This window comes from Silene latifolia, chromosome 6, assembly GCF_048544455.1.
Source record: "Silene latifolia isolate original U9 population chromosome 6, ASM4854445v1, whole genome shotgun sequence".
Taxonomy (NCBI): Eukaryota; Viridiplantae; Streptophyta; class Magnoliopsida; order Caryophyllales; family Caryophyllaceae; genus Silene; species Silene latifolia.
The window spans coordinates 65,074,589-65,098,638 of NC_133531.1; the positions used below are offsets into that span (position 1 = coordinate 65,074,589).

The following is a 24,050-nucleotide window of genomic DNA, read 5'->3' on the forward strand; positions in this document are numbered from 1 at the left end:
CCTCATTTTGCCATGAAAATGCAAGGTTTGCACTCCTTTCCTACCAAGGACACAAAACCTCAAAGAATATGCAAAACAAAGAACTAAAGACAATAAATGACCCAAATATGCACTAAAAAGCATGGGAACAAGGCTATCTTTGGGACTAAATGTGCTTAAATTATGGTCACATCAAATATCCCCAAACCGAACCTTTGCTCGTCCCGAGTAAAGAGGTGAGAAAGACTAAGACCGTTATTTAAACTAACCTAATAACATAGCCGATATGAGACAATTAGCGGGTCTCACTCCGCCCCTTCAACTCACAAAAAGACAACCATGAGGTAGGATGCCTTCTTGCAAGGCAAGGTTGGTCTTGCCAAAATGGCGACACATCCAAACATTAAGCACACAAAATCAAGTAATGGATGCATCTACAAAAGAATAGCCACTTTCCTCATCTAAGTGGCGGAAGTTATCTACAAGGGAAGCAATTCAAGGGTACACACTCCTTCATAGATGCAATTTCTTCAAACTACTAAGCCTAGAAGGATACCAATAAATCACCTCCAAATTGTGTCAAGCTAGGTTACCTTTGTCCTGAATCGTTAAATGTTTTTGTCAAGAGTAGACTCTCTATGGTGTTAGAAACACTGGAGGATCGTGGAATTCCCCCTCTTGCCTAGACAAGAAGAAGGGTCGTCCCCTCTCTACCATGCACAAAAATGGATACGATGGATAAAGGGATCAATAGATATTTGAGTTTCATTTTGGGAGTTTGCTTTGTTGTTGTTTTTCCCCCCAATTTCTTGTGGCATATAACATTTGAGAACACTTTCTTGCCATTTCTTTTGATTTTTGGCAATTCAATACTTGACAACTTTTTCAACTTTTTGCATTTCTTTTGAACATTTTCAAAGTTACCCCATATGTAGTGAGGGTGCCTTATATTTGAAGCTTTAGGAGTCTATTTTTGCTCCTCTTTTCATTTGATGCAATTTGCAAACTTTCTTTCACTTTTCATTTCATTGAACTCAAATCAATTTCTTTTTGTGCCCATTCCCTTTTGTTGACAAAAATGTGGTAGAACATGGATGAATGAGGGTTGCATGGTTTCAAGGGTCACCTTGGAATAAACAGTAGCCAAGGAGTTATCACACCACAAGGCACTCTTGACTAGGCCTTAATCCATGGGTCAAAGGATACTAGCATGACACATCCTAGGGTGTTTTACAAGTATTCTAACAAGCAAAGTTTTAAGAAGAAAAAGCATCTACTAGGGCCTATATACACTTGTCAAGCTTCCCATGTAGACGGTTTCACAAAATTTTTCTAACATGCAAACTACATGCCATGATCCAACTAACATATATACATCCTAATGCATATGCTTCTACCAACTAGTATGCCAAATAATCTAAATGCAATCCTAAATTCACATTGTTTATACCGCATCAATCAAAATAAAGCCACATAGTCATTAACTTAGAGAGGAAAAAGGAGATTGGAAAGATCATACCATGCGGTCTTCAATATCCTCATGTCTCGGATGTGGCGTAGTCGATCAATGTGAACAAGGATAGAACAAACACAATATATACAACAATATATACAACTACGCTACAAAGGAAATGAACATGTTTTTGGTTTTTCAATTTTTTCAATTTTTTTTTTTGGGTTTTCGAAATTTTTCATTTTTTTTTTTTTATTTTTTGAATAAAAGTTAAGTTAGAATTCCCCATCCCACACTAATATGGGCATTGTCCTCAATGGCCAAAATGATGGGAAATTATGCAAGCATGATGCATGAATTCTACACTAAATGCAAGCTATACTAATCTACACTACATGATGCATGGGTTTTTGTTTATGACGGAGAGCGTAATTTAGATTAACTCCCGTTGCGTATGCATGTACTTCCCCAAACCGAGATAGACATTATTTCTAATGTCCTAAAGTTGGGGTAGTTCATGCACACAAGATGCAATGCATGAAATTAAATTTGTCATTTTGGATTTTCAAAAGTGGGAACAATAAAATAAGAACACCTCAATGGGGCCGAGGTGTTAGTCCTCTATGTTGCTAGGACTCTCCAACCATGATCAAGATAAAATAAATAAAACAAAGAAAGGAGTAGACAAACCTCAAGAGGGTAGGAGCCTCCAAAGCTTGCTAGTCTTCCACCATATCATCATTGTCATCATCTTCCTCAATAGAAGTGGATTCATCACCACTTCCCTCTTCACTTCCTTGCTCACTTCCTTCATCACTTTCTTCATCATCTTCTTCTTCTTCATTTACCTCTTCTTCAATGCCCTCATCATCAACAACCTCATCACCGACAACCTCATCGTCACCCGATGTCTCACCCCTAGATGCACTTGGAAAGAAGACTTCCCTATCCGCCCAACTAGGCAAAGGACATGAAGGATCAAGTAGTCCTTGCCTAGCTAAATGAAGGAGGGGTGGATATTGGGCTAAGTATGCATCTTCCCGATCCTTATGAGCTTGTTTGTGTATCTCTTGCATAAGTAGAGTCATGTAGTCATTGCTTGCTTCAACACCTTCGAGTTTGAACTCTTGAAACTTGAATGGATAGGGTGGTGTGACAATGGAGGAGGAGGGCATTTCAATTTCACCCCTTTGTTGACGGATGATGTATTCGGCTTCTTTTGGGAGGGGAAGAAGGTAGTTGGTCCGATAGACACTCAAACGGCATATCTTGGAAGGCAAAGTAAAAGATCTAGTATCATTGGTGAGCCACCCATATTTGGTGTCAAGGGGATTGTGTGTTACCCACTTATACTTGTTAATCATAGCATCCATGTCAATGAGATGACCCCCATTTTTGGCCACATACTTGCTATCCTTGTTGAAATTCGGATCAAAGTACTTGGCTAGAAGAGTGACTAGACCTCCATTTACGATAAAAGGGGTGCCTTGCTTTCCACAATCAACATTTAGCCATCTTTCCACCAAAAGCCTTAGAGCATTGTAAGGCTTGGTGAATTCCCTTCCAATATTTAAGGCCGACTCAAGTAGAACACAATCGAGCTTCGTAAAGTGGTTAGTGTCTTTTCTTGTAATGATAGTATTCCCGATGACCTTGTGCCACACTCTAATGCCCGGATGGTGGACTAATAGAGCGCGACTAGCATGAAAGTTCTCAAATTTCCTCCCGGAAATCGCCTCCCAAAGAGGAGCGGGGTCATATTTTTCGGGCTTCTTGTAAAAACGAGGTGCATCACTAAGACCTAATGCTTTACCCAAGTCATCAAAGGTGATGCGCCTATTCACATTGGCAAGGCGAAACTCGATGTTTTCTCTAGTCTCTATCTTAGTTACTTTCAAAGAACTCAAGAATTCTAAGGTAAGGGAGGGGTATGTCAATTCTCTTGTGGCAAACAATTTTCCCAACCCCATGGCTTCAAAGAAGGCTTTTGTTTGTTCAAGGACACCCAATTTGTTCAAGACATCTTCACATATGAATTTGGTGGGTAGAATGGATTTTCTAGCATACTTGGCAAATTTATCCCTATGGGAGTTAGAAATGAAAATTACCTCCGGATAGTTTGGTAATTGAGCAATTTCCGGAGTTGTTGATGTTGTTGCTTCCAAGGGAGGATTTTGTTGTTGAACTTCCAAGTTTGCACTAGCCACCACCATAGCCAATGAGGCTTTCTTTGCTTGAAGACATTTTTTCCTTGTTGAGAGCACCTTTGCCTTAGGTGCCTTTGTTGATCCTTTTGTTCTTGCCATTGATGAATATACCAAGAAAAGAGTGAAAATCTTCAATATCCAATAATACCCAAATCGATTTTAAGACGAAAGGCTTTGCCTTCGTAATTCAAAAATCGACTCAAAGGTTGAAGATTTTGGTGCTTGGTTTTGATTATTGTTGGAAAAGGAGTGATTAATTGTTGTAATGAGGAAGTTTAGATTTGATTTTGTTGAATTTGGTTGAGGAAATCTTGTTTTGGTGGTGGAGAGGATGAGGGTTTTTGGGGTTTTGGTAGTGTTTTGAATGAATGAATGAAGAAATGAATGTGGGAGGGGTATTTAAAAGACCCGAAAAATTTGAAACTGCAGGGGAAGACGGGCGTCTTTCCTTTGAGACGCTCGGATTCTGCCTGTTCTGGGTTCAGGATTCCCGCCTAAAGACGGGCATCTTTCAGCTGGGCCGCTCGGATTTTTCGACTACAAGACGAGCAGATTCTGCTGAAGACGGGCGGATTCTGATACAGCAAGCTTTCTTGTTTTTCACTGGCAAAAAGACGGACGTCTTTCTGCTGGGACGAGGGGATTACTGAAAACGAGCGTCTTCTCTGCCAGGACGCTCAGATTCTTCGACAGTCCCCAATTTTCAATTTTCAGCTCAAATGGACGGGCGGATTTTGCCAAAGACGCTCGGATTCCCTAGGGACGAGCGGATTCCCCTGAAGACGCTCGGATTCTCCCTGGTCTACCCGGATTCAGTTCCATCTGTGCACTTGCATATCCCGTGTCATTTTTCATTCTTCAAATCCCGTGTTCTTCATTGTAGGGGCTCTACTAAGGCATGAATAGCCTAGGCAAATGCTATCCCCACACTAAGCTCAAGCACTACTCATCAATAAAATCATTAGTCCCTCCCTCACTTCTCTCAAAAATGATGATTATCTTGATCAAAGCATAAAAATCCACAAATGACAAAAAAATGCAATGCAAGAATTAAAATGCAAGTTAGGGAGTTAGAAATATTTACAAATGGTGGTTTAGGGAGGACTCCACCAAACTCTCATCCTTAGTGAGATGTCATGGGGGCATGTCCAAGGTGTTGTTGATGTTGCTCAACACCTTGAAGAAGTAGTCAAAAGCTTGTTCATTGTCATGATAAAGATCCTCAATAGATCTTTGCGCTTGTTATCCTTCATGTTGGTCTTGATCGATAGCATTACCAATATAGGGATTGAAAATCCCTTCAAACTCATCATCCCAAAGACCACAAACTTCATCTACTTGGTCACTAAAGATCTCTTGAGTTGATAGAGACAACTCTCCCACTTTCTTGTCTTGGCCAATGAGGCCATCTTCTTCATTTCTTGACTTTGGCGAGCTTTTCAAGCTCTCTTTGTCACAATTCACTTGCTCTTTGAATGGAGCATCATCGATTTTCTTCTTCCATTGAAATTCCGACTTCTTCCTATCATCCTTCCGGCTATAATGATCAATCATAAAACATGGTTCATGCAAATGGAGAGCTCTCATGGTCTTGTCAAGATTGAAAGTTATGCTCTCATCTCCCACTTCTAGAGTGAGCTCTCCATGCTTCACATCAATCACCGCACCCGCGGTGTGTAAGAAAGGTCTTCCTAGAATGATTGGAATGTTGGAGTCTTCTTCCATGTCAACAATGACAAAGTCCACCGGGATGAAAAATTTCCCAATTCTTACGGGAACGTCTTCTCATATCCTTAATGGTGTCTTCGTCGATCTATCGGCCATTTGGAGTGTGATATTGGTGCATTTAAGCTCTCCCATCCCTAACCTTTTACTCACCGAGTACGGCATAACACTCACACTAGCCCCTACATCACATAAGGCTTTGTTGATCGTGGTTTCGCCAATGTACACGGTATTGAGAAGCTTCCCGGATCTTTAAGTGTTGGAGGTGAACTTCCTTGAAGGATTGCACTACTCACCTTAGTGAAGGCGATAGTCTCAAGCTTCCGGATCGACTTCTTCTTTGTAAGGATGTCTTTCATGTATTTTGCATAGGCCGGCACGTGATTGATTAATTCCGTAAACGGAATCGAGACTTCCAAATTCTTCACAATCTCCATAAATTTTCCAAGTTGGTCATCAAATTTGGGCTTAGCTTGACGACTTGGAAAAGGAAGTCTAATCACAATGGGCTCCTTCTCCTTGGCCTTGTCTTCATTTTTCCTTGAAATTTCTTCCTTTGATGGTTCTTCATCCTTGGAGTTTTGCACAACTTCTTCTTTGTCACTAGCTTCCACAACTTCATCCTCAACTTGCTTCTTCGGTGCTTCATACCTTGTACCACTTCTCAAGTGAATGGCACTAACCGATTCATGTCTTGGGGGATTAATTTGAGGTCGTAATTGCCCCTTATGTCTTTGTGAGCTTGAAGATGCTAATTGAGTAAATTGGGTTTCCAACATTTTGGTGTGAGCTAGGATGTTGTTGATGGTGATTTCCTTTGCTTGACTATCTATTTGCATTTGAGTGAAAAACGCTTGTTGATTCTTTTGCATTTGGAGGACCGCTTTTTGAAAATCAAAACCTTGGTCATTTTGTTGATTGTATGGAATTTGATTTTGGTAACCTTGGTTTTGGTTGTAAAAGGGTCTTTGATTTTGGTTTCGCATGGGAGGTGGGCTGTATGTTGGTTGAGGGTTTTGAACATTTTGGCTTTTGTATGAGAGATTTGGGTGGAATTTGGTGTTTTCATTGTAATAATTGCAGTAAGGGGTACCACTCTTGTATGCTTGGAAAGCATTCACTTGCTCATTTGTTCCCCTACATTTACTTTGGTCATGTCCCAAAGTTCCACAATTCTCACATATCCCAATTGGGATTGATGAAGATGTCGTCATGGCATTAACATGATGATTTGGTGATTTTGAGGCTTCTTCAAGTCTAGTCATAGCTTTTTCAAACTTCAAATTGGTGGTATCAATGTGAGCACTAAGTTAAGCACCCAATTGAGTAATGGAGTCCACTTCATGCTTTTCTCCTCCAGTAGCCTTGCGAGGTCTACTATATTATGAGTTATGGACCGCCATTTCCTCAATCTTGTTCCATGTTTGATTGTCGTCAAATTCGGTGAACATTCCATTTGATCCCATCTTGAGAATGTTTCTTGAGTCTTCATAGAGACCGTTCCAAAATTGTTGTACCAAGAACCACTCGCTAAGTCCATGGTGAGGACATGAGCGACAAATTCCCTTGAATCGCTCCCAAGCTTCATACAAAGATTCTTCATCTCTTTGCTTAAAGCCCGTGATTTGACCTCTTAGCATGTTAGTCTTTTCCGGTGGATAGAACTTTTTTTAGAAAGCTAGAGCCAACTTCTTCCAAGAATCAATTCCGAGAGTAGCCTTATCAAGGCCTTTCAACCATTGTTTTGCGGTGCCAATTAGAGAAAAAGGAAATAAGACCCATCGAATTTGGTCTTGAGTTACACCGGTTTGAGAAATCGCATCACAATAGTCACAAAAAGTCTCCGTATGAGAATGAGGGTCTTCACTAGGCATCCCCCCAAATTGACTTCTTTCAACTAATTGCATAAATGCGGATTTGGCAATAAAATTTCTGGTTAGATGTTGTGGTGTGGGAGTACCATTGGGTAGGTTCTCCTCGGTGGGTACGGAATGTGATGAAAACTTAGGCATTGTGGGTTGATTTTGTGTTGTATTTTGTGTTGGGTTCTCCCCACCTTCTCTTGCAAAAGGGTTGATGAACTCAATAGTGTTTGGTTGAATATCAACAACCTCACCAATACCTCTCAAAGTTCTCCTAGCAACTCTTCTATTGTTTGTCAAAGTCCTTTCAATTTCGTGATCAAAGGGTAACAAGTTACCTTGTGACCTTCTAGACATGCAAAATATCAAACAATTCGAAAATAATTAGAACAAACCTTGAGGAGTTTTACTTCCCAAGGCAAAGAAAGACACAACTAATAACAATATAAGAAAATCTAAATCAAGTTAACACCGTCCCCGGCAACGGCGCCATTTTTGGTCGTGATGCCTCGTAAGGGTTTAGTTTTCGGTACTTGTCGTTAGGAGCACCTAGACCAAAACACAATTTATATCTTCACACACAACTCTACAATTAGTAAAGAGGCAAGTAAAGGTCGGATCCCAAGGGACGGGAATTGAGATGAGATTTTCTATTGCAACTAGTGGTGTCTAAAGGTGTCACAATTTGGGGTTTGAAGTAGAAGATCACTAAACAAAATAGCAAGGAAAGTAAACAAGCAATATGATTAAAAAGGGATGTAAACAATTGATAAAAGGCACTAGGGTGTCATAGGGTCATAGGGGATTCATGGGAATTGATCATACAAACATATTCTCAAATTATAAGCAAGCAATTATTATTGTGATGGATCGAGTTGGTTTATATATTACAATCCTAGGAAAGTTTAGGTCCCGGAGCCGAATCGATTAGATTGTACAACACCTACAAGTCGACTTAATCTTCCCTACTCAACAATATGCATGGTCTAATGAGACTCGAGTTGGTTTATGTCTTACAAGTCTCATTGAAAACATAGGTGATGGGTAAAAAATGCAAGGATTCATAGGCTCACATTTCATCAAACATAACATGTGCATAAGTTGAGATCACAACAAGCAAGCCAATAAATTATGAAAACATATTAAATTAAGCATGAATCATTCCCCATGTTGGTTTCCCCTAATTACCCATTAACCCTAGCTAAGGAAACTACTCACTCATTATCATGTTGAACATCCTAGCAAGGTCGTCAATCATACCAACAAAGTGAAACATGATGAATAAATGAAAGTAATTAACAATAATTAAAAAGGGATTAAGAGAATTATACCTACTAATGATTCCAATAATAAAGCAAAGAATAAAAGAAGTACTTGATGCTTGATTGAAAGGTTGTCAATCTCCCAATAATAACCCAAATAATCTTCAATTACCCAAAATAAAGGATGAACAAGAGAGAGATTAAGGAAATAAAACTTGTATTAAAACTTGTATTAAAAGTTGATTACAAGATTAAAGAGAGATTTGATTGATATTAACTACACTAAAGATTGCTAAGAAGAACATGCTCTTCTAATTAGACTAATGTGGTATTTATAGTGGGGATTAAGTACATAAATTAGGGTTAACTAAGGGCTTAAATGACGATTAAGTCCTTGAGGAATCGCCAGTCTCTAGGGAGATTCCGGTCTCGAGGGAGACTCCGGTCTCAGAAAAAGATGCGCATCCTTCCTTGAAGCTTGTAGAAGACGAACTAGACTGCATGGGAATCCGGGCGTCTTAGGCGCGGGACGGGCGGATTTAGGTGCTTCTGGACGGGTGTCCAGAAGGTGAAGACGGGCGGATTTGGGAGATTTTGGCCGAGCGTCTAGGTGAGGAAGACGCTCGGATTGTAGGCCTTGGACGGGCGTCTTCAGATCAATCCGCACGGATTGTCAAACAGTTTCGTTCCTTCTTCTTTTCTTCCTTTTTCTTCATAAAACCCTTGAGGATTTCATCGAGGATGCAAGGATCTTTTCTCATTATTGCCCATCTACTATATTATGTACAAAGGCCTTCTAATCTTGTCTCTCCTTGATGCTTGGTCATTGAATTCAATCAATTTAGCCTCATTTTGCCATGAAAATGCAAGGTTTGCACTCCTTTCTTACCAAGGACACAAAACCTCAAAGAATATGCAAAACAAAGAATTAAAGACAATAAATGACCCAAATATGCACTAAAAAGCATGGGAACAAGGCTAATTTGGGGACTAAATGTGCTTAAATTATGGTCACATCACTACTACATCAGCAAAAAGTTCATTGAGTACGAGACGAGGTACACCCAACTGGAAAAGACATGCCTTGCCCTAGTATGTTCAACAAAGAAGCTGCGGCATTACATGCTCAGCTACACGGTCCACATCTACTCCAAGATGGACCCGGTTAAATACATCTTCGAAAAATCCGTACTAAATGGAAGGCTGTCTAGGTGGACACTCATGCTGTCCGAGTTTGATCTCAAGTTTGTACCCCTCAAGGTTATCAAGGGAAGAGCAGTCGCTGATTTCCTGGCGGAGGATCCCGTCAACGAGGACCCAACGACCGACACATGGTCACTTCCTGACGAAGACATCCTTTATGCCGACTCCGACGCACGGGACCTATACTTCGATGGTGCATCTAATCTGAGAGGCTTCGGGGTAGGAATCCTTCTAATATCACCAGAGGGAGAACATGTTCCGATCTCGGTCAAGCTGGACTTTGCCGTCACCAACAATGCCGCTGAATATGAAGCATGTCTCATCGGCCTACAAGCAGCTGACACGTCTGTCGCGTACCTGTCAAAAATAACCAACTGGCTCTAACTAATATAGCTAGGGAAGTCGGGTCGAATCCACAGAGAGGTAGGAAATTGTCTGCTAAAACTAGGTTCGCCAAGGTAACCAATTTTGGGGTTTATAAAATGTGATTTCTAAACTAAGAGAATAAGGAAAAGAGAAATAAAAGGAAGGAGTTTAACAGATAAAAGAGAATAGCTAAGACAAACGGTTCACCATAATCATCTGGTCGAGTAATCTAGGTCCCAGGTCAATGCAGTACGGTCTAAGGGGTAGCGAACGTCACCTTTCGGTCCTTAATTCACCCTAAAGTGTAAACAGTTTAACTTTCGCCCTCGCTGCAATACTCTATTGTTCGCTACTAGTCTGCCTCTTCCAACCTTTCGGTCCAGGTCAAGGTCCACTAAGAATAAGGGTCTAACCGCGTCGACTCGATTAGGAAATTACAATTAATTGTAGCATTTAAACAACAAAGACGACACCGGCATTAACCTAGTAGATCGATTACCCTCCCTTCATGTTATGGATCCCCTATAGTCTTAGCATAGGAAATTAGCTACTCATAATCGTCGGATTAACAATTACAACAACCAAATAATTTAAACTAAGCATGATAAATAAACTATTAAGAGACTGATTGAACAATTATAAAGCAAAGAGAGAAAAGGATTTAAAAGCAGTAAATACGATTAAGAAATAAACTCGATTGATAATACCGAATCCGAGTAACAAATGTAGAGAATAGAAATCCAAAGAACAGTGACCGAAGTAGCAGTCGAAAATGTACGTAGTGAAGAGATGGGAGTAACGTGATGTTCCCCTCAGTCTTATACTAGAAAATCGTCTTAAACCTAATCTATGGACTAATTACAAAAGCCCATAAAAGATTAGGCGGAAATAAACTAGAAGCACACGAAATCCCCTCGATCGAGCAGAAAGATTACTCGATCGAACACAAATCACTCGATCGAGTTAGAACAACCTCTCGATCGAGCAGCATCGCTTGAGAACTCCCTTGATCGACTCCTTAAACTGGTCGATCGACCAATCTTGAGTGTGTAAAGCATTCGATCGAGCAGCAAACCACTCGATCGAGCTATATAAGCATGTTAGGACTTTGAAATGCTTTGCAAACTCAGGTCACGCGTCTTCCAATTGTTAGATTTCCAAGCTCCAGCTCCTTCTTTCCATGAATGCGTGCAATTGGGACAGTTAAGGCTCGATTTAGCTCCTCTTTGGTCAATTCCTGCAAATTACAATAAACGGACCAAAGTAGAATATTCGGGGGCATTTGTAGCCAGATGCTACATAAAAAGCACAGAAATGCGTGTAAAAATGAGGTGAAAACCTTATATAAAAGACACGCATCAAATCTCCCCAAACCAAACCTTTACTTGTCCCCAAGCAAATATGAATGCAACTAAGGGTGAACAATGGAACGGGACCAACACATCAGCTACAAATCATCCACTAGAACCAATTTAATGCAACAAAATGACAAAATGGCAACTGAAAAGTGCAAACGAGTTAAATTAATGTTTTAAGCTTACTGAACCGTCGACCTTGCAAGATTCAAAGATGTCGGACTCTCACGGGTCGGTCGTCACTCAAAATCAGGCACAAGGTGAGTATATATGTGAAAGATAGGAAGAAGCAAGACACTCACCTAACTCGACCTATAAGAACATGCATGCAGTTAACATGAATAAAGTCTCTACAACCGTACATATGCATTCCAACCATACTAATGACCAAGACACGTGCCGAGGACTTACATTTGGGTTAGTGAGGTAATGGGTAAGAAGGGGCTAAAATGAATTTGGATATGTGGGGTTAATAGCCAGGCTAGCAACAACGGATCCAAATATAGACTGCATCCCAACTTCGTACTCATAACAGCAAGATGAAACGGTGCAAAATTATGCACTAAACTCACAAAACCAAAAGTCGTCAACTCCCCATAAAATATAAATAAGGCATGGGAGTGTGAAACATTGTGCAATTCTCATTCTTTTTTTTTTTCATTTTCAAATTTTTTCATTTTCCATTTTTCGTTCTTCTTTCTTTGCACTTTTCGTTCTCTTTTTTTTTTCAATTCAACATATTTTTTTTTTCTTTCTTTCCCTTCAATCTTTCCACCATCTTCTGAAATCAGATAAAATAACCATATTGCAATAAAACATTCCAAGAACTACTCGTTACTAGCTCAGCTAGGGTAGGAAATATTATAGAAAGTAGTTGATAGGACAAAAAGGCAATTTGGCTATGTGAGGCTCATGGGTAGAATGAAATAAGGGGGACTGCCTCTCCTAACACGTGTCACCATCCACAGACCGAATGCATACAGGTATTAAGAAGACTGGACTCATGCTTATGCAAATTGATGTTACATGTCTTAAAGAGAGTACTACTCACATCCTAGATGAAACCGGTCATGAATGTCACCAGTTTTTAAGCTCTAGCCTCAGAATGTAATGTAGCTTGCCGACATAAAGAATCAAGTCTATTCGTTCAGATAAAGAAGAAACAAAAACTCGTAGATTATGCACATAATCATGCCAATTAAATGTCAAGAAAATGCAAGGTTCAAATAAGGGTTCAAAGCAGCGTAAGTGTTCAACCGTTCCGACTCAAATTAAACATGGAATTTTTTTTTTAAATGATTTTTTTTTAAATTAATTAAAACAACAATGCATGCGGAAATAAATAAACGTGCAAGCAAAAATGCAAGAAACATGCAGACACAGATATGGATGCATACCTCCCCAAACCAAACCGTACAATGCCCTCATGGTACCAAAATAGGGAAAGAAAATGCAAACTGAAAAGAAAAGGAGAAGTGGAGTCGGAAAACTTACAAAACGTCATATAGCGGGACCTCCCCAAACCGACCATGAACATGGGAGGTCAAAGAAAGTCAAACAGTGGCTTTATAGACGTAAAACAGCAGCTGGAGGTCATAACTACTCGATCGAGCGCCTGGAACAGCTCGATCGAGTGAACCAGTGTATTGGAAGGGCTCGATCGAGTGACAACCCACTCGTTCGAGTAAGCACGGGTTGGGATCTGGTCGATCGAGGAGCACATCACTCGATCGAGCAACAGCTGCATCAGAAAGTGCTCGATCGAACACAAAATCATTCGATCGAGTACTTTAACCTGCAAAAGACGCATAAAAGCAAGGAAAGTACGAAAAAGGTTCATAAAACAGCGTCCAAAGTTCAACGTAAAGCTAAAGAAAAACAAATGGTTCAACAAAAGTACAATTAAAACTGTCCGGGCTGCCTCCCGGAGAGCGCTGGTTTAAGAGGTCCCGCACGACCTTTCTGGTATCAATTAACTGGCGCGTCGAGCTCGTCTAATCGCAAGACTTCAACGCGGTTGTCCGCTTCATTCGCCTCGTGGTAATGCTTCACATATTGGCCATTCACCTTGAATCTATGACCCTCGGAATCTTCAAGCTCCACGGATCCAAATTTGGTACTTGTTGTACCATCACCGTGTATGGACCACTCCACGGACTTGACTTGCCAGGAAAACAGTCTCAACCGGGCATTAAATAGCAACACCTTCGCCCCACATGAAACTCCCGAGGTAGGATTCTCTTGTCATGCCATCTCTTCGTCTTTTCCTTGTAAATGCGCGAGTTATCATAGGCATTAAGTCTAAACTCCTCTAATTCATCTAGCTGCAAAAGACGATTCAGACCACACAATTTAGGATCATAATTAAGCTCACGAATTGCCCACCTGGCCTTACATTCCAGCTCAACGGGTAAGTGACACGATTTCCCATAAACTAACCTATAAGGTGATGCACCAATTGGTGTCTTAAAGGCAGTTCTATAAGCCCATAATGTGTCATCTAGCTTAAGACTCCAGTCCTTCCGTGATTTAGAAACTACCTTAGACAAGATCTCTTTCAGCTCACGATTAGAGACCTCTGCGACCACTAGTTTGGGGATGATACCCCAAACCACGCCGTGTTGGACACCAACTCTAGACAGTATGGAAGTGAGTTTCTTTTCCTTAAAATGCATCCCCCCATCACTAATGACGACCCTAGGGACACCAAAACGGGGGAATATGATCTTTTTGAACATCTTTATCACGGTCTTACCGTCACAGTGAGGTGAAGCAATTGCCTCAACCCATTTTGACACATAGTCTACAGCTACTAAGATGTACATTGTTACCTTTTTGGACGGAACGGTCCTTGGAAATCAATGCCCCAGACATCGAAAACCTCAACCTCTAGGATGCCGTTTTGTGGCATCTCATGTCTCTTCGAAATATTCCCTGATCGTTGGCATGCATCACAAGCTGAAACAAAAGACTTGGCGTCAGCAAACAAAGAAGGCCGGTAAAAACAGTGAGTACCTTAGCCACGGTGCGCGATGGACCGTGGTGACCACCATATGAAGAGGAGTGACAGACCTTCCGGGACTATTTTGGTCTCCCCTGCGGAATACACCGTCTGTAGAGACCGTCGCACATTCCTTAAACAAGTAAGGATCGTCCCGAAATCTTTGCTAGCGTTATATAGAAAACGCTTCTTTTTCGATGTGAAAGATCGGCGGCGACTCGCCATCGACAACGAAGTTAGCTATATCTGCATACCAAGGTTCTTGGTTAACAATAGACGATACAACAGCAAATAAAGTATCGTCAGGAAAAGAATCATCAATGGGTAGAGAATCTTCCCCTTCTTGTCGCATCAGCCGCGACAAGTGATCAGCTACAACGTTCTCAGCTCCTTTCTTATCCTTAATCTGCAAATCAAACTCCTGAAGGAGGAGTATCCATCTCAGTAACCGTGGTTTTCCTCCTTCTTAGCAAGGAGGTGCCTCAAAGCTGCATGGTCAGTAAAAACAGTGACTTCTGACCCAACTAAATAAGTGCGAAACTTCTCTAAGGCATAAACTACAGCTAACAGCTCCTTCTCAGTAGTAGTGTACTTCACTTGAGCCTCATCCAGAGTTCGGCTCGCATAGTAAATAGCATTCAAGGCTTTGTCTTTCCTCTGGCCTAGCACAGCTCCTAGTGCATAGTCACTCGCGTCACACATGATCTCGAATGGCAAGTCCCAGTTGGGAGGCTGTATGATCGGCGCGGAGACTAAGGCCTGCTTTAACCTGTTAAAAGCAAAGAGACAAGCATCAGTAAACACAAAAGGGGCATCCTTAAGCAACAGTTGTGTGAGTGGTTTAGCAATTTTGGAGAAATCCTTGATAAACCGGCGATAAAAGCCGGCGTGCCCAAGGAAGCTCCTCACCCCCTTAACATTAACAGGAGGTGGTAATTGCTGAATCACTTCCACCTTTGCTTTGTCAACTTCTATTCCCCTATCAGAAACCAAGTGCCCTAAGACAACTCCCTCGTTGACCATAAAGTGGCACTTCTCCCGAAAGACAAGATTAACCTCAATACAGCGCTGCAACACTTTTTCAAGGTTAGACAGACAGTCAGAAAAATCACTTCCATATACACTAAAGTCATCCATAAAAAATTCCATGATAGACTCAATATACTCTGAAAATATCCCCATCATACACCTTTGGAAGGTGGCAGGGGCATTGCACAAACCAAAAGGCATTCTGCGATACGCAAAAACGCCCTTAGGACAGGTAAATGTAGTCTTGGCCACGATAAATGCGGGTGGATAGGGATCTGAAAGAACCCTGAGTACCCGTCTAAATAGCAGAAAAATTTATGAGAAGCTAACCTTTTCTACCATTTGATCAATAAAAGGAAGAGGAAAGTGATCTTTCTTGGTGGCGGCATTTAGCTGTCTGTAGTCTATGCACATCCGCCAACCAGTTACTACTCGAGTAGGTATTAATTCATTCTTCTCATTCTTAACTACAGTTGTCCCTCCTTTCTTCGGGACTACCTGTACTGGGCTTACCCATCTAGAATTACCTACAGAATTGATCGGAGCCATTTGGTGTTCACAATTAAGCATATGTGGTCGTTGGTCAATGGTCGATACAAAACACAATTTATACTCCACGAGCAACTCTACAATTAGTAAAGAGGCAAGTAAAGGTCGGATCCCAAGGGACGGGTATTGAAATGAGAATTCTATTGTAACTAGTGGTGTCTAGGGGTGTCACAAATTTGGTTGATGTAGAAGGTTACTAAACTAAAATAACAATGAAAATAAACTAGCAAGATGAATAAAATAAGGGGTGTAAACAATTGATTAAAAACACTAGGGTGTCATGGGTTCATAGGGGATTCATGGGATATGATCATACAAACATGTTCTCAAATTATAAGCAAGCAATTATTGTTGTGATGGATTGAGTTGGGGTATATCTTACAATCCTAGGAAAGTTTGGGTCCCGGAGCCGAATCGATTAGATTGTACAACACCTACAAGTCAACTTAATCTTTCCTACTCAACACATGCATGGTCTAACAAGACTCGAGTTGGGTTATGTCTTACAAGTCAAGTTGAAAGGATAGAAGATGATAGTAAATGCAAGGATTCATAGGCTTAGCATTTCATCAAATATAACATGTGCATGTATTAAGATCAAAACAAGCAAGCAAATAAGATATGAAAGCATATTAATTTAAGCATGAATCATTCCCCATGTTGGTTTCCCCTAATCACCCATTAAACCCTAGCTAAGAGACTACTCACTCATTATCATATTGATCATGCTAGAAAGGTTGTCAATCATACTAACATAATGAAACATGATGAATAAATGAAAGTAATTAGCAATAATTAAAAAGGGATTAAGAGATTATACCTACTAATGATTCCAATAATAAAGATGCAAAGAATAATAGAAGAACTTGATGATTGATGGAAGGTTGTCAATCTCCCAATAAACCCAATAATCTTCTAATTACCCAAAATAAATGAAGAACAAGAGAGATTGAAGAACTAAAACTTGGATTAAAACTTGATTAATACTTGATTACAATATTGAAGAGAGATTTGATTGATATTAACTACACTAATTATTGATAAGAAGAACATGCTCCTCTAATTAGACTAATGGGGTATTTATAGTGAAAATTAGGGAGGATGCATTAGGGTTAACTAAGGGCTAAACTAGTAATTACACTTTTTAAGTTGAGTAAGGAGACTCCGGTTTTGTCCGAGAGAAGGGCTTCTCTTATCGTGGCTTGAAGAACGAAAACGTGCTGTACTGAAATCCGTGCGGATGGGAGTCGGGACGGCCGGATCTGGGCTGGAGAATCCGAGCGGATTCTTGGTCAAGACACTCGGATTGGCGAGGTGGAATCCGAGCGGATTCCTTTGAGGGACGCTCGGATTGGCGAGGGCGGACGGACGGATTGTGTACAATCCGTTCGGATTGTCTGGCAGCAGCTTTTCTTCTTCTTTTCTTCCCTTTTCTTCATGAATTCCTTGGGGATTTCCTTGGGGACTCAAGGATCCTTTTCTCAACAATGTCCTTCTACTATAATATGTACAAAGGCCTTCTAGTCTTGTCTCTCCTTGATGCTTGGTCATTGAATACGATCAATTTAGCCTCGTTTTGCCATGAAAATGCAAGATTCTTACTCCTTTCCTACCAAGGGATCAAAATCTCAAAGAATATGCAAAACAAAGAACTAAAGATAAGAAATGACCCAAATAGGCACTAAAAAGCATGGAAACAATGGTAATTCGGGGGCTAAATATGCGCCAATTATGGTCGCATCAAATATCCCCAAACCGAACCTTTGCTCGTCCCGAGTAAAGAGGTGACAAAGACTAGGACCTATACTAACCTAACCTAATAATAATAGCCGATATGAGACAATTAGCGGGTCTCACTCCGCCCCTTCAACTCACAACAAGACAACCATGAGGTAGGATGCCTTCTTGCAAGGCAAGGTGGGTCCTGCCAAAATGGCGACACATCCAAACATTAAGCACACAAAAACACATAATGGATGCATCTACAAAAGAATAGCCACTTTCCTCATCTAAGTGGCGGAAATTATCTACAAGGGAAGCAATTCAAGGGTACACAATCCTTCATAGATGCAATTTGTTCAAACTACTAAGCCTAGAAGGATACCAATAAATCACCTCCAAAAGGTGTCAAGCTAGGGTACCTTTGTCCTCAATCGTTAAATGCTTTTGTCAAGAGTAGACTCCCTATGGTGTTAGAAACACTGGTGGATCGTGGAATTCCCCCTCTTACCTAGACAAGAAGAAGGGTCGTCCCCTCTCTATCATGCACAAAAATGGATATGATGGATAAAGGGATCGATAGTAATTGAGTTTCATTTTGGGAGTTTGCTTTTATTTTTGTTGTTCCCCCCCAATTTCTTGTGGCATATAACATTTGAGAACACTTTCTTTGCCATTTCTTTTTGATTTTTGGCATTTCAATACTTGACAACTTTTTGCATTTCTTTTTGAACATTTTCAAAGTCACCCCAATTAGTAACGAGGGTGCCTTGTATTTGAAGCATAGGAGTTCTATTTTTTTGCTCCTCTTTTCATTTGATGCATTTTTTTTTGCAAACTTTCTTTCACTTTTCATTTCATTGAACTCAAATTGATTTCTTTTTGTGCCCATTCCCTTTGATGACAAAAATGTGGTAGAACATGGATGAATGATAGAAGTATGCATGGTTTCAAGGGTCACCTTGGAATAAACGGTAGCCAAGGAGTTATCACACCACAAGGTACTCTTGACTAGGCCTTAAACCATGGGTCAAAGGATACTAGCATGACACATCTTAGGGTGTTTTACAAGCATTCTAACAAGCAAAGTCTTAAGAATAAAAAGCATCTACTAGGGCCTATATACACTTGTCAAGCTTCCCAAGTAGATGATTTCGCAAAATTTTTCTAACATGCAAACTACATGCCATGATGCAACTAACGTATAAACATCCTAATGCAAATGATTCTACCAACTAATATGCCATATAAACTAAATGCAAGTCCTAAGTTCACATTGTTTTTACCGCATCAATCAAAATAAAGCCACATAGTCATTAACATAGAGAGGAAAAAGGAGATTGGAAAGATCATACCATGCGGTCTTCAATATCCTCATGTCTCGGATGTGGCGTAGTCGATCAAAGTGAACAAGGATAAACAAACACAATATACAAGACAATATATACAAAGGAAATGAACTTGTTTTTGGTTTTTCAATTTTTTCAATTTTTTTGATTTTTTTGAAATTTTTCAATTTTTATGGTTTTTGAATAAAAGTTAAGTGTTAGAATTCCCATCCCCACACTAATATGGGCATTGTCCTCAATGGCCAAAATGATGGAAATTATGCAAAATGATGCATGATTTCTATACTAAATGCAATTCTACACTAAGCTACACTACATGATGCATGGTTTTTGTTATGACGGAGAGGATAATTTAGATTACCTCCCGTTGTGTATGCATTAACTTCCCCAAACCAAATAAGACACTATTGCTAATGTCAAAGCATGGGTATAGTTCATGCACACACTATGCTATGCATGAAATTAGATTGTCATTTTGGATTTTCAAAAAATGGGAACAATAAAGAACACCTCCATGGTACCGAGGTGTGAGTCCTTTGATGTTGCTAGGACTCCTCCAACAATGATCAAAATGAAATAAAATACAAAGAGATATAGACATACCATGGGAGTGTAGGAGTCTCCAAGGCTAGTCTTCCATCATGCTATCATCATCACCACTTCCCTCATGAGAAGTGGTCACATTGCCACTTTCCTTGGCACTTTCTTCATCACTTTCTTCATCATCATCTTCACCATCTCCTTCATCATCTCCACTTGCTTCTTCCTCAATGTTATCATCAAATTCTTCACCATTTCCAACAACCTCATTGTCTTCCACCACGTCCCTAGATGCACCCGGAAATAAGGCTTCTTTATCCGCCCAACTAGGCAAAGGACAAGATGGATCAAGGAGTCCTTGCCTAGCTAGATGTAAGAGGGGAGGATATTGAGCCAAATAATCATTCTTCCGATCTTCATAAGCTTGCTTGTGTATGGCTTGCATAAGAAGAGTGACATAGTCTTTTCCAATTTCAACTCCTTGCGGTTTGAACTCTTCATATTCAAAGGGGTAAGGCGGTATAACAATGGAAGAGGAGGGAGTCTCGTGATCACCCTTTTGTTGTTGAATGATGTACTCGGCTTCCTTGGATAGGGGAAGTAAATAGTTGGCCCGGTGGACACTAAGACGGCAAATCTTTGCGGGTAAAGTGAATGATCGAGCCTCACTAGTAAGCCACCCATACTTGTTGTCAAGGGGATTGTGAGCAACCCACTTAAACTTGTTAATCATGATGGACATATCAATAAGATGGCCACCTTCCTTTGCCTTGTACTTGCTATCCTTATTGAAATTAGGATCAAAGTGCTTGGCTAGGACCGTGACGAGGCCGCCATTAATAATAACGGTTTGATTTGATTTTGGTGAGTTTTGTTGAGGGTTTTTGTTTTTGAGATGGAGAGGATGAGGGTTTTGTTGTTATGGGTAGTGTTTATGAATGAATGAATGAATGAATGAAGGTGGGATGTGTATTTAAAGAGCTCGACATTTTCAAAACGCAGGGACAGTCCGTGCGGATTGGGCGCAATCCGTGCGGATTCTTCAGCTTCAAATTTTCAAAAATCCCGCCTAGAGACGGGCGGATTCTGGGGAATCCGCTCGGATTCTTTTTGTGAGACGGGCGGATTTTGTGCAGGACGGACGGATTTCTATCCGAGATTTTTCTTTGTTTTTCCCAGCATTTGCATGACGGGCGGATTGTTCACAAGACGGACGGATTCGTGAGACGGGCGTCTTTTCGTAAATCCGCTCGGATTCTTCAACGATCAAGAATTTTGCAATTTCAGCTCGGCCCTAAGACGGGCGTCTTCTCACGGGACGCTCGGATCTTCTTCAGACGGGCGGATTCTCAAGAATCCGCTCGGATTGGTCCTTGTGTACACGGATTCAGTTCCATCCGTGCACAAACGCATTCCCTTATCATTCTTTCTTTCTTTCTTTCAAATCTTGTGTTCTTCATTGTGGGGGCACTACTAAGACATGAATAGCCTAGGCAATTGCCATCCCCACACTAAGGTAAAGCACTACACATCAATTGAAATTGTTAATCCCTCCCTCACTTCTCTCTTTTCATGACAATTATTTTGATCAAAGTAAATAAAATCCAAAAAATGACAAAAATGCAATACAAAAATTGAAAAGCAAGTTAGGGAGTTAGAAATATTTACAAGTGGTGGTTTAGGGAGGACTCCACCAAACTCTCATTCTTGATGAGATGTCAGGGGGCGTGTTCAAGGTGTTGTTGATGTTGCTCAACACCTTAAAGAAGTAATCAAAAGCTTGTTCATTGTTGTGGTAGAGGTCCTCAATAGACCGTGGCTCTTGTTGTTGATCATGATCGATGGCATGCCCAATGTAGGGATTAAAGATCCCTTCAAATTCGTCGTCCCAAAGACCACAAACTTCATTGAGTTGATCATTGAAAATCTCTTGCTTAGATGGAGACAACTCTCCCAATTTCTTCTCTTGGCGAATGAGGCCATCATCTTCTTCCTTGGTTGATTTTGATGAGCTTTGCAAGCTCTCCTTGTCACAATTCACTTGCTCTTTGAATGGAGCATCTTCAACTTTCTTCCTCCATTGGAGTTCCGATTTCTTCCTTTCATCTTTCCGGCTATAATGATCAATCATGAAACATGGCTCATGCAAACGAGGAGCTCTCATGGTCTTGTCAAGATTAAAAGTTATGCTTTCATCTCCCACTTCTAGAGTGAGCTCTCCATGTTTCACATCAATCACCGCACCCGCGGTGTGTAGGAAAGGTCTTCCTAAGATGATTGGAATGTTGGAATCTTCCTCCATATCAACAATGACAAAGTCCACCGGGATGAAAAACTTCCCAATTCGCACGGGGACATCTTCCCATATCCCTAATGGTGTCTTCGTCGATCTATTGGCCATTTGAAGAGTGATATTGGTGCACTTAAGCTCTCCCATTCCCAACCTTTTACTTACCGAGTATGGCATGACACTCACACTAGCCCCTAGATCACATAAGGCTTTGTTGATCGTTGTGTCGCCAATGGTACACGGTATTGAGAAGCTTCCCGGATCCTTTAACTTTGGAGGTGAACTCCCTTGAAGTATTGCACTACTCACCTTAGTGAAGGCGATAGTCTCAAGTTTCCGGATCGACTTCTTCTTTGTGAGGATATCTTTCATGTACTTTGCATAGGCCGGAACGTGATTGATTAATTCCGTGAAAGGAATTGAGACTTCTAAGTTCTTCACAATTTCCATGAACTTTCCAAGTTGATCATCAAATTTGGGCTTGGCTTGACGACTTGGAAAAGGAAGTCTAACCACAATGGGCTCCTTCTCTTTGGCTTTGTCTTCATTTTTCTTTGAACTTTCTTCTTTTGATGATTCCCCTTCTATGGGACTTTGCACAACAACTTCATTTTCACTAGCTTTCACAACTTCATTCTCAACTTGCTCCTTTGGTGCTTCATATCTTGTACCACTTCTCAAGTGAATGGCACTAACCGTTTCATGTCTAGGGGGATTACTTTGAGGTGGTAATTGCCCCTTTTGTCTTTGTGAGCTTGAAGATGCTAGTTGAGTCAATTGTGTTTCCAACATCTTGGTGTGAGCTAGAATGTTGTTGATGGTGGTATCTTTTGCTTGGCTATCTTTTTGCATTTGAGTGAAAAATTCTTGTTGATTCTTTTGCATTTGGAGGACCGCTTTTTGGACATCAAAACCTTGGTCATTTTGGTGATTGTATGGATTTTGATTTTGGTAACCTTGGTTTTGATTGTAAAAGGGTCTTTGATTTTGATTTCTCATGGGTGGTGGAGTGTATGTTGTTTGAGGGTTTTGAACATTTTGGCTTTTGTATGAGAGATTTGGATGGAACTTGGTGTTTTCATTGTAAAAATTTGAATAAGGGGTACCACTTTTGTAAGCTTGGAAAGCATTAACTTGTTCGGTTGTTCCCCTACACTCACTTGAGTCATAACCCAAGGTTCCACAATTCTCACATATCCCGCTTGGGATTGATGAGGATGCCGTCATGGCATTGACATGGTGCTTTGATGTTTTTGATTTTTCCTCAAGCCTAGCCATAGCTTGTTCAAACTTCAAGTTGATTGTGTCAATATGAGCACTAAGTTGAGCACCTAATTGAGTCACGGTGTCCACTTCATACTTTCCTCCTCTAGTAGCCTTGCGAGGCCTACTATATTGTGAATTATGGACCGCCATTTCCTCAATCTTGTTCCATGATTGATTGTCATCAACTTCGGTGAACATTCCATTTGATCCCATATTGAGAATGTTCCTTGAATCTTCATATAAACCATTCCAAAATTGTTGCACTAAAAACCATTCGCTAAGTCCATGGTGAGGACATGAGCGACAAATACCTTTGAACCGCTCCCAAGCTTCATACAAAGATTCTTCATCCCTTTGCTTAAAACCCGTAATTTGAGCTCTTAGCATGTTAGTCTTTTCCGGTGGGTAGAATTTTTTGTAGAAAGTTAGAGCTAGCTTCTTCCAAGAATCTATTCCAAGGGTGGCCTTATCAAGGCCCTTCAACCATTGCTTTGCGGTGCCGATTAACGAAAAAGGAAATAAGACCCATCTTATTTGGTCTTGAGTCACGCCCGTTTGAGAGATAGCTTCACAATAATCGCAAAAGATTTCCATATGAGAATGAGGGTCCTCACTAGGCATTCCCCCGAATTGGCTCCTCTCAACTAGTTGGATGAAGGCGGACTTGGCAATAAAATTACCGGTGAGATGTTGTGGGGTAGGAGTACCATTTGGTAGATCCTCCTCGGTGGGTATAGAGTGTGACGAGAATTTAGGCATTGTAGGTGGATTTTGTGGGGTATTGTTTAATGGGTTCTCTTCTCCTTTTATTGCGAAAGGATTGACAAACTCACTAGTGGGTTGAACAACTTCACCAACACCTCCCAAATTCCTCCTAACAAGTCTCCTATTATTC

At 40.7% G+C, this 24,050-nt stretch overlaps 2 non-coding genes across 2 annotated transcripts; both read left to right on the plus strand.

Annotated features, from left to right (window-relative positions):
• Positions 1-6,897: 6,897 nt before the first annotated feature.
• Positions 6,898-7,004, plus strand: LOC141589118 (small nucleolar RNA R71). Its single transcript, XR_012520070.1, has one exon. It is a non-coding gene; the product is annotated as a small nucleolar RNA R71 (small nucleolar RNA).
• A 16,431-nt stretch (positions 7,005-23,435) lies between these two features.
• LOC141589087 (small nucleolar RNA R71) lies at positions 23,436-23,542 on the plus strand. Its single transcript, XR_012520041.1, has one exon. It is a non-coding gene; the product is annotated as a small nucleolar RNA R71 (small nucleolar RNA).
• Positions 23,543-24,050: the final 508 nt, after the last annotated feature.